Genomic DNA, 11,837 nt, shown 5'->3' on the forward strand with positions numbered 1-11,837 from the left:
GAGTATAGCAGGTATACAGAGACTTGAGCTGGGAGTTTGATGAACCTTGGAGATCTTGTACCTTATTGCACAGGATGTGACCATGACCCTTGGTAATCTTAAGGTATAGAACCTATAATAACAAGGGACAAATAGCTTTTCTGGGACAGGTCTTCCTTACCTTTTGGCCTATAAAAGGCAATTTCATAGCAGACTCATCTCACCTTTTTGGAATACAGGTGAAGACCCTGAGAAGAATCTCTGGTCTTGTGATAGGGGTGATCCTGCCCAAGATATGGTAGCAGCACTTCAGTGTTCCAACATTAGAACATTGAGTTTGCCTGGGTACAGAGTCTTTAGAACCTTCCTTTATATTGGCTAGCATAAAGGGGTGGCTCCTCACTGTGGTTCTGCCCATTGGTTTATCCTCAGGCCCTGAGATCCATCTTTCCATGGGGCATCAAGGAATATGTCCATACCCTCCAGAGGAAGATGCAAAGTCTTAAGTATAAGGTTCTCATTTTACAAATTTGTCAGTTTACTTAGGAAACTCTCCTCATCAATTCTTCTCAGCACCATATCCTCTTCTACAAAGGAATGAAATGAAATTTGGCCCAAAGAGAGAAACCATTTAGTCTGGGATACGGGGCTAGGAAGCATCAAGTTGGCATGCAGATATGTATTCTGATGCTAATTATCAACTCATAACTTAAGATCAGAGAATCATAGATTTATAGCCAGAAGGTAACTTCAAAGGACATGTAAGAATCTAAACTCCTCATTTTGGTGAATCTGAGGAATATGGAAGTTAAATGACCTAAGGTGGTGAATAGCACCACTGAAGCCCAAACTAGTTATTCTTTTCTCTCTCAGAGAACCAGGTTTATTTGTCACTTCTTTATTTTTTAAATGTTTTATTCTTCCAACTACATGCAAAGAACTATCAAAAGGCATTTTTCAAAGTTCTAAGTTTTACATTTTTTTTCTCTTTCCTTTCCCTTGACAGCAATCTAATATAGGATATATATGTGTGTGTGTATATATATATATATACACATATTAATCATGTTGTGATAAAAGAATCAAATCAAAATGGAGGGTGGAATTAGAGAAAGAACTAGAAGAAAAAAAAACAAGTTTTAAAAATTGAAGACAATAAGCTTTGGTCTACATTGAAACTCCCTAGTCCTCCTCTGGATATGGATGGTATTTTTCATCACAAATCTCTTAGAATTGTCTCTGACTATTGTACTGCTGAAATGAACAAGGTCATCGTGGGTGACATCACCCCATGTTGCTGTTAATGTGTACAACATTCTCCCGGTTCTGCTCACTTCCCTCTGCATCAGTTCATGCCAGTCTCCAAGCTATTCTGAAAGCCTGTCCCTCAGAATTTCCTATAGAACAAGTGTTCCATCACATTTGTATAACACAATTTGTTCAGTCATTCCCCAATTGAGAGGCACCCTCTCAATTTCCAATTCTCTACCACTATGAAAAGAGCTGATATAAATATTTTTGAACATGTGACCAAACCCAGTTACTTTTCTTCCAAGTGGTTCTCTTTAGTAGTAGAAAACAGTGAGAAGATGAGACATAGATATTTACTGTCCCGTATGTCGTAGAAATTACTAAAAAAAAAAGCAGTATCAGTCTATGGCCTTTAACAACTTATAGTCTAGTTGTAGAGACAGTTCCTACTTAAAGCTGTAGTAGGAAGGGACTGAAAGTTGGGGGACAGGGGTGGTATAGACCTATAATCCCCGCTACTGGAGAAACTGAGGCTGATTGTCACTTGAGGTCTAGAGTTCTGAGCTGTAGCAGAGAAGGGCATCATCAATATAATGATCCCTGCAGAACTGAAGGCTCCAGCTCCCTAATGAGGAATGAACCAGCCCAGATCAGAAACCAAGAAAGTCAAAGCTTCCAAGCTGATCAACGAGATTAAACTCTTTCTTCTAGTACTGGTAAGAGAAGGAAAAACTTCAAAAAGGAAAGATGGAAGAGAATTGATTTTTAGTTCTGAATGAAATTATTAGCTATGTGGTTTTAGGAAAGCTAAACCTCAGAGGCTTAAGCCTAAAGAGATCTAAGGAAGAAGAAAAGAACCCATGGACAAACATTTATAATTGTGCTTTTTTGGGGGGGGGGAATGTAGGTGGTAAAGAATTAGAAATGAAGGGGATGCCCGTTAATTGAGTCAAAGATGGACAAATTATATTGTGTGAATATGTGGGAATATTCTTGGGCTGTAAAAAATGATAAAGGAAAAAACCTGTTATCTTATTCTATAATTTTGCTTTCTCTTATGCTTCATTTTTCTTAAGGATAAGATTTCTCTCTCATCACATTCAACTTAAGATGGATGTATACCATGGAAACAATGTAAAGACTAACAGACTGCCTTCTGTGGGGGATGGGGGAGGGAAGCAAGATTAGGGGGAAAATTGTAAAACTCAAAATAAATAAAATATTTCTTAAAAAATGATAAGAGATTTAAAAAAAAAACCTGGAAGCTTGTGAGAACTAATATAAAGTAAAATGAACAGAGCCAAAATGATTTATACAAAAGTAATATGGCAAAAATAATCATCTTTGAAAGACCATAACTGATCAACACAATGACCAACCATGCTTGCAAAGGACTCAGGATGAAATATGTTATCCATCTCTTAGAGACTATAGATTCAGAGTGAAACATGTTCTCTGTCCATCTGTCCCCTTTCCTCTTCTCTCTTTTTTCCCCTGTCTGTCAGATAGATGTCTGACATCTTTCTCTTCTCCCTTCCATTTCTTTCCTTCCTTCCCCATTCTCTCTTCAGTGACCTCTGCAGGCTTACTTAGCTAGCATTGAAGGTAGCATAAGGGTGAGGCCCTAGTTTTTGCATTCACTCAATCAATTTTCTTCAACTATTTTCTTGTCACATGTTTTCCTATTACCAGTCAACAAAAAAAAAAACCCAAAAGGGAAATGGGGGTTTTCCCCTTAAAGACTATCCTTCTTGTACTGGAAAAACCTTTAGCTACATACAGGCTATGAGAGCAAGTCTGTGCTAGGGCAGTCTCAGGATCTGGCATAATGTGGGTTAAAATAATCATTGGGTTTTATCAGAAGATTTAGGTTCTAGTTTCACTTCTGCCATTCACTCCAGATCAGAGCTCTACAAAGTCAGGAAAGATACTATACCATTTTTAGTTATATTTGGTTTCCTTTGTAATCCAATGTCTTGTGTAGTAAATTTTAAATATTTCAGTTTTTTCAGCTACATACAATGGTAGTTTTTATCAAACACTTTTTTTGCAAGGTTTTGAGTTTTATATTTTTCTCCCTCCCCCTGACACAAAGCAATCTAATATATATGCTATAAGCAGGGAATTTAAAAACCTTCTGAGGAAGGCTCCACAGCCTGCCCAAGGAGTCTATTAAGGTTAGGATCTACCCCAAACCCTCAATTCTAACAATCCGAAATCCTAAGCATCCCTCTCTTCAGAATGATCAAAATGCTTTACATTACATCTGCTTGGCAAATCCCTGCATTTGGAAACTCAAACCCCACCTTCCTTGGGGTTTTTTTTTCCCCTTTTATCTCTGACTTTTGAGTTTGGGACAGGAAGTGGAGTGTTCTTGTAGAAAAGTGAAGGGAACCACAAGCAGGAAACTATCCCCAGCTCTCAGAACAGCAACATGAGGACAGATAGAGGCCTTGAACAGAACACCCTGAAATTTTGAAGGAAGGCTCCCTGCCAGAGTATCGGGGAAAGACAGCTAAGCAAAAATACGAGAGATTTTTTTTTAAATTCAATTTTACTTTTTTACACAAGTGTGTTTGCTCTAAGTTTCAAAAATGCCATCATCAAGCTGTTGGCACATTTTTTTTTTACAAAATGGATTAATTGCAGTACCCTGTAACAAAGCATTCTTTGTGAAAATTCAAAGAGAAAAGCCAAAAGCAGCATCATTACATGAGTTTAAAAGGCAAATTTTAAAATAATCACAAACTGGTCAAATCACAGAACTGAAACATGACAACAAAGAATCAGAAGGAGGTTCATGATACTTTGTTGTTGTCGCTGAAGAATTGTAAAACAGCATAACAGTATGGGGGCTTGTGAGCTAAGACTTTGAGCTGATGGTGACCCATAATGTGCCTCAAACTTGCAGGAACTCTCGAGGACTCCAGTGTGAGGGGGACCCTGGTAGCTACATGTTTAGTCCCAATAGTTGCTAACTATTTAGCTAGTGGCTATTACTCTCTTCACTAGAGGCAAACACACATCTACACACACCATGCATGTATCCATGCACAGACACATACAGTCTGACATGCAAAAAATGAAGCTAATTGACAGATTTATGGCCCTCCAAGAGCCATTCTCCAATAGATAAGTGGTCAAAGGATATGAACAAAATTTTCCAAAGAAATGTAAATATTATTAAAACATGTTGACCCATAATATGAGTTAATCTAAAGCATCAAAACATGTTCCAAATAAGAGAATTGCAAATTAAAACAAGGGTTCACCATATCCATACAAAATGGTAAGGTGATATCAAAGTGAGAAGACTCCATGTTAGAGAAACTGTGGGTACACAACACTCTACTACACACTGGTTGTGGAGGTACCATTAACATTACTAGTGGAGCAAGTAGAAATTTTACAAGAGGTAGTACCTGAGATGCAGATAGGTGGCGATACAGTGAATAAGAGTACTGGCCCTGGAGTCAGGAGGACCTGAGTTCAAAGGTGACCTCTCTTATATAAGACTGTATGACCTGGGTTAAGTCACTTAACCCCAATTGCCTCAAAACCCCCAAAACTTATCTGTCTATGCTCTTTGACCCTGCAATTCCATTACTGAGCATTGCCACTAGAAGACCAAAATCAGACAAGGAATTCTCATATATACCAAAATATTTATAGTACGGTTCTGTGGTTGCAAAGAACTAAAAAAAAAAAAAAAAAAAAAAAAAAAAAAAGGATGCTTCTCAATTGAGAATTGCCTGGAAAAAAAAAAAAGAAACTATTGTATAAAATGTATTATTATTATAATACAGGCTTTAATGAGTATAAAGAATTTGAGAAACAGGAAGCATAAGATAACGATAATGTAAACCAATAGGTCATTAGAGGGAAGTACCAGAAAAACCTATAAATCCAGTCCTGGAGAACTGCTCATGAAAGATCCTTTCCTCCTCATTCAAGGGAGGTAGAAGACTATTGGGATAGACAACTGCATCATTGTCAAATGATGTGGCTTAATTGTTTCTTTGTTCAGTCAGGAGGGGGTGATGGGAAATGTCTTGGATCTTGGATAAAAATGCGTTAATAGGGGCGGCTAGGTGGCGCAGTGGATAGAGCACCAGCCCTGGAGTCAGGAGGACCTGAGTTCAAATTTGTCCTCAGTCACTTAGTAATTACCTAGCTGTGTGGCCTTGGGCAAGTCACTTAACCCCATTGCCTTGCAAAAACCTAAAAAAAAATGCATTAATAAAGGCTATTGGGGAACAGGAACCAAATGGTAGGATAGTAAAGATTGTAAAGTTCCTTAAACTCTAGAAGGAGGAATTTGTATTTAATCCAAGAGAGAATGAGGGAAATTCACAGGTGGTTTCTTAAGGAAAACAGGAGGAGGAGGAGGAGGTCTGTGCCTTTGGGAGGCTACTTTGGCATCTGGTTGAAGGATGAATTGCTGCAAACCAAGTTTGAACTAAGGTGATGTATAGAGAAAAAAGTGATGGACTTACAAGGTTCTGTGGACAGGGGCTCTCTAATCCTGGATGGCTGATTGGAAATGGTGTGTGAGGGGAGGGGAAGAGTCAAGGATGACTCCAAGGTTAAGAGCTTGTGTGACTGGGAGAATGGTGATGTCCCCCATAGAAATAAGGAAGTTTGAGGTTCTCCCTAATGCTAAAGCCAAGATATAAAGGAACTCACAATGAGGAACTAGAGAGGCAAGAACAATAGCATGTGGTTGTCATTTAAAGGAAAGAGGGGATGATTAAAACAGATAGGGAGAAGTAAAGACTTATACACACACAGAGAAACACTCACATAGATATTTTGGTACTAAACCACATCTTGGACCATCTGGGGCATTGCCACTAAAAACTTGAAAAGTTTTATTTTATGAACCCAATGCCTAGAATAAACATGGAAATCAGTACAGCATAAAAGACATTGAGTTGGATTTGCTTCCAGGGCTATAGGTACCCCAACCAAACATATTATTATTAATTATTATTATTATTATTATTATTACATATTTATTAATTAAATATTGTTTGCCTGCAGAGCACTATGAAGGAACCTGGAAAGATAGAAAGTTGAGCTAAAGGGTCAATTTCTCCCCTCATCTCTATCATCTTTATTTGTCTAGCTAGAAATGGAACAACAGCAGAGATTGATGACAGAAATGATTCTCTTATATAAATACTCAATTATTAAATAAGGATTGAGGTTTTCCTTTGTTTTCCCTTGTTTTCCCAGGTTGTTCAATAGATTGTTCAAATTTTGATGCCCGAGATTACCTAAATCCCCACCCAGTTAGACCACCTTAGAAAGAATTTAATCTAAGGTAAATCGGGTCCATTGTGTTCCACAAAATGAGGATCCCTCAAAGGGATTAGCTATTTTGTGCTAGGGCTGGGACGGATCTGGCTTGAGTAATTCTCTCTTTACCCATAAATGACAGAATCAGAGTCAGGTCCCTTAGCCCATCATTAGAATAGGTCTACCCCTCAATATAATGTTCAATCTTCTTCTCATTAAATGTTAAACAATCAGAATTTATTACCACTCATCAGGAACACTCACTCTTCCAGGTACATTTAAGCACCAAGAGTCAAGTCCCTGGGCAAGCGTACCATTGATCCCTTTCATTAATTACCCACCAAAACAATTAATAAAAATGATTAATTACCCAGAAACTATGTCTCTCAGACTTTTTATATGAGCATTGATAGGAGAATGGTTTGTTTGGATAGGAAGCAGCCGAGGGCTTATGCTGTTGACTATAGAGACAGAATTAAATTCTCTTCTTTATCTATTTTCTCCCAAAGAGACAGGAAATCTTAATAAAGATATGAACATTGAACCAATTTCTCTCTACTAGGCAGGTGAAAGGGAATACAACTCCTCCAGTTGTGCTACAGTCCCACTGATGTCATTCATCCATTCAAATGGGAAAATCAATCTTTATTCTCCTTGGTCCAATGTCTGCTGAGCACATATCAAAGGTGATGGAAGGGGCTAGGGAGCCAGCAGCCCTAGATTGGTTTGCCCCATGCTCGACCTGCTTTGCCTTCCTCATCATGTGGTGGGTAACCACAAGAATAACTATTCATCACAGTTTCCGGCTTCTCTCCCCACCCATAGCCCCAAGTCCTAAATAAAATATATTCCCATAAATCTAAGTTTAAAATTCAACTCCAATGGATGAACTTTGGGATTGTGTCTCCATGGCAACACAAGTGCCATATATATTTTGAATTTATGTATATAGGATCATAGATTAGGACTGGAAGAGACATTTCAGCCCAATCCCCTTAATTTATAGTTTAAAAAAAAAGAGGCAAAGAAAAATTAAGGTGCTTACCCAGGGTTTTATAGTTAGTACCTAAAGTAAGTACCTGAAGTGGGATTCAAACTTGTCTTCTTGATTTCTAACAACTGTCTCCACTACCAGCCTCTCCAGAAACTGAAGTGGTATAGGGGGATTTATGTCTCTCAAATGTTGTGGGGTACATTGGCATATTTATGATTAAACTTTTGAAGGAAATATGTTTTCACGAAAACTAATTCAACAGGAGCAGCTAGGTGGCACAGTGGATAGAGCACTGGCCCTGGAGTCAGGAGGAAACTGAGTTCAAATCTGACCTCAGACATTTGACATTACTAGATGTGTGACCTTGGGCAAGTCACTTAACCCTGATTGTCTCCCACCCAGGGCTATCTTCAGTTGTCCTGGTTCATATTTGGCTACGAGACCCAGCTGACTCCAGGGGAGAAAGTAAAGCTGGTGACTTAGCATAGCACCCCCTCAGTCAAAACCAATCCACTTGTTATGGCACCACCTCTTTGATGTCCTGGTCTTCTTCAAAGGCCAAAAAACATCAACTCTCAAGAATACCAGAGGACCCTGAAATAGTAACATATCTAGGCACAGCCAATCTGTTGGCCAGACTTGATGTAGCCATTATCCATTTAGGAGCTTACTCTCACAAAACAAATGGTGAAGGGCTCTGAGTTTTTGGGTAACCCGTTTTCTCAATTCTAAAACTCTTCCAATATGTTTATGTGCAGCCTGGGGTAGAAGAAGGTCCTAGACACAAAATAAGCCCTGGAGGCAAAGGAGTTTTTCCCCTCCTGCCTAAGCCATTCCTGCCTTTCAGGCAGACTTTGAGTTCCCTTAGGTTAGCAAAGTGTGTCTCTTTGAGAACTTTGCCCTAGAGCCTTAACCTAAAAAACAATTGAGCTAAGAAATAATAAAATACTGTAAGGGGTTAGTCAAGCTCCTGACATCACCCTCCAAAATCATAATGGAAATATACAAAAGGAAGAAAAAACAGCAAGCTATTCCCATGGGAAAATAGATTTCTGAAGAAAAATAGAAAAGATAAAGGAAATTGATGAAGCAAAATAATCCAAACACATTCAAAATAAATGTGGGAGATCTTCGGGACACATATAAAAAAATTGTAAGGGGCGGCTAGGTGGCGTAGTGGATAAAGCACTGGCCTTGGAGTCAGGAGGACCTGGATTCAAATATGATCTCAGACACTTAATAATTACCTAGCTGTGTGGCCTTGGGCAAGCCACTTAACCTCATTTGCCTTGCAAAAAATCTAAAAACAAAACAAAACCAAAAAAAAAAAATTGTAAGATAGCCCAAGACAGGCCCCCCCAAACACATAAAGAACATTTTACAAGAATTTTAACAATCCATACTGCACTCTTGTTCTTAAATCACAAGGGGAAATGGAAGAAGAATTTGGAGAAGTTTAAAAAATTCTAGGAGGAAATGAAGCCGGAACTGCCTAGTGCAAAAAAACAAAAATGTAAAATCAGGAAGAAATAACTAAAAGACCAAAACCAAATCAAAACAAATTTGAATGTGGAAAAGAGGATAAGAAATCTGAAAAATATCAAAAAAAAAATCAAGGCAAAATTAATACTGCTGAAGACAAGCAGAAACTACAACTGAGACATGAAAAGAAATTTCCAAAAAGTAACTCAAATGAAAAGAGATTTGGAAATCCCATAGACAAGAATTAGGAAAATCAAATTCTCTCCCATTCTGAAGAATTTTTTTTTAAGCAAAAAAGAAAATAAATTCAAACAAAGCAGTTGATGATGCATTTCTAGATGGGTGTGACAACTTTTAGGGTGATTGCCAGCTCTCTAAGTAGCTTCTATCTCTTCTAAATAGCAGGTGGCCAGTGGGCTGGGGGGCATAAATTCTGATAGGTGGGAAAAGGGTGGAGCCCCTAACTTGGTGTCTTTTTAAAGGTATTCTCAGAAACTTATATCCAAGATTGATTAAAGCACCATCAAAAATTCAGCTCTTTGTGACTGAAGAGACACATTCCCAACTTTGTATACAAATCATCTTAAAGAGTTGCCTGGGAACTCTGAGAAGTTAAGTCATTTCCCCAGAGTCTCATTGTCTGCATGCATCTGGGTTTTTTGGTTTTGTTTTGTTTTTTATTTTGCAAGGCTATGGGGGGCCTGCATGTAATCTGACTGGGACTTGATTTCAGGGTTTCCTGGTTCTGAGGTGAACTCTAACTCTCCTGTCCTAAAATTACCAGTCTCTAACTCTTATTGGTTCCCAAATACACTATCACAGGAGATGGCCACATCTCTTTCTACTTTTCATTTCTCAGGAGATGACCATCACTTTTTCTTTGCCATTGTTAAGATTGTTGCTTTGGTCCTGGGTCCTTAGTCTTCTAATTCAGGTATAATCCTCAGGCCAAACCTGAAGTCCATGAATTAAATATATATTTAGACCACCATATTTAGTATGACTAGGTTCTTTTGTAATCTGATGCATTTATAGACATACTTCTAAGAAGGAGTCCTTTGGTTCATCATCCCAACTGCCCAAGGGAGCCAGTATAAAAAACAAGGGTTAAAAATTTTTTTCCATCCCATTTCTGGGCACCCAGAAGTTTCCAAAGGCAGAAAAAGAATTGTGAAACAAGAGAACAGGAACTAAAACTGCTCTGATTCTCACTGGGACCAAGACAGTACAAGATGTTACTAGATTTGTGTGTGGGTTAAGAGAGCTGGGTTCCCTTGTCCTTTACTTGTCCTTGAGATCTCCTAGTTTCTGTGCAAGGGATTAGGGATAGCAGGAAGTTATTTTATATATACTGAGCCCTTGGTATTTGGACCTTGGGTTTACCCTACAGGGAAGTTGAGACACTAAACAGGCCAACAGAGCTGGGGTCTCTGCCTTTTAGGGGAGCAGAACCTGACTTTGGAATGAGGACTGCCAGACTGTGTCATCCAGGAGCTGCCTTAGCCCAAAGCTCAGTCTAAATGGCGTCCAGACCTCAGAAGGAGACATCAAAGGCAGGACCAAGAAAATGTGTCTTCCTGAGGCTTCTCATTCTCTCCTGGAGGCTCATCAATCATCATTTGTGTGGATGTACTGGATAGGACTCTCTTCTTTTGTCTCCCTGCATAGGATCAGAGATTTAGAGCTCAAAGGGACCTTAAAAGTTATTCATATAACCCCCTTATTTTACAGATGAGGAAACTTTCTAGAAATTTCTAGAATAATAGCTCTAGAGTCAAAAGGAAGGTTGGAGCCCATGTTCAACCCCTTCAAAGGACAGAAACTTAGGTTGTGCTTTATTCACTATATTGCTGAACAGATAACTCTTTAAATCTACACACCCAGCCCTTCTGTCTCTCCTATGGTAGCATCCTGCAAATCCAGCATCTGTTGGATATTTCTGCCTGGGGTGAACTCTAAAAAACTGTAAACCTTAAAATATAGGGATAAAATAAAATGAGAGAAAATATAGCTTCGACAGGAAGATTTATTCTCTGGGATTTATCATTAACCTATAGGTGGAGAACATCTGTCCAAGATGATTACCCAGAACCCAGGAAGACAGGCATATATATATCCAAAAACACAGGATAGGGGCGACCAGAGAATAAAGACTGTACAATCTTAAGTTCTCCAATTGCTCTTCAGAGACTATCATCCTTATATTGTACTATCTGATTAATAGTTATTTCTTCCTGAACTTTAAGCATCAGGAAGGCAGAATAACACTTCCAATATCCTCATCATTGTGTGAGGAATGAAGGGCGGTGTTGGTCTTCACAGGGTGTAGAGGGGGGGGCCCCTTTGAAATCCATTACAGGGGCGGCTCGGTGGTACAGTGGATGGAGCACAGGCCCTGGAGTCAGGAGTACCTGGGTTCAAATCTGACCTCAGACACTTAATAATGACCTAGCTGTGTGGCCCTGGGCAAGCCACTTAACCCCATTGCCTTGCAAAAATCTAAAAAAAAAAAAAAAAAAAAAATCCATTACAAAGGGGGGAATGGCCCCAGTGGATCACAAAACTGGGAGAGTTCTTCTAATCCCCTTCCAAAAATGACAAACTAGATTAGAAGAAACTAGTCCTTAAATGGTCAAAAGTAACCTAGTCTTGGCCTTCTCCTTTGCACATGCTCAGAGAGATCTTGCTCATTAGTACACGGAGCAGGGTGGGGAAACATATAGGAACTGATGTATCTATTAGATTTGTGACCCCAGCTTTTGGTTGGCATGAGGAGGGCAGGGACAAAGTCTTTCAAAGTTCATAGAAGGGCTTATATTTTAGGGTTGCC

Source organism: Macrotis lagotis, chromosome 5 (genome assembly GCF_037893015.1).
Source record: "Macrotis lagotis isolate mMagLag1 chromosome 5, bilby.v1.9.chrom.fasta, whole genome shotgun sequence".
Lineage (NCBI taxonomy): Eukaryota > Metazoa > Chordata > Mammalia > Peramelemorphia > Peramelidae > Macrotis > Macrotis lagotis.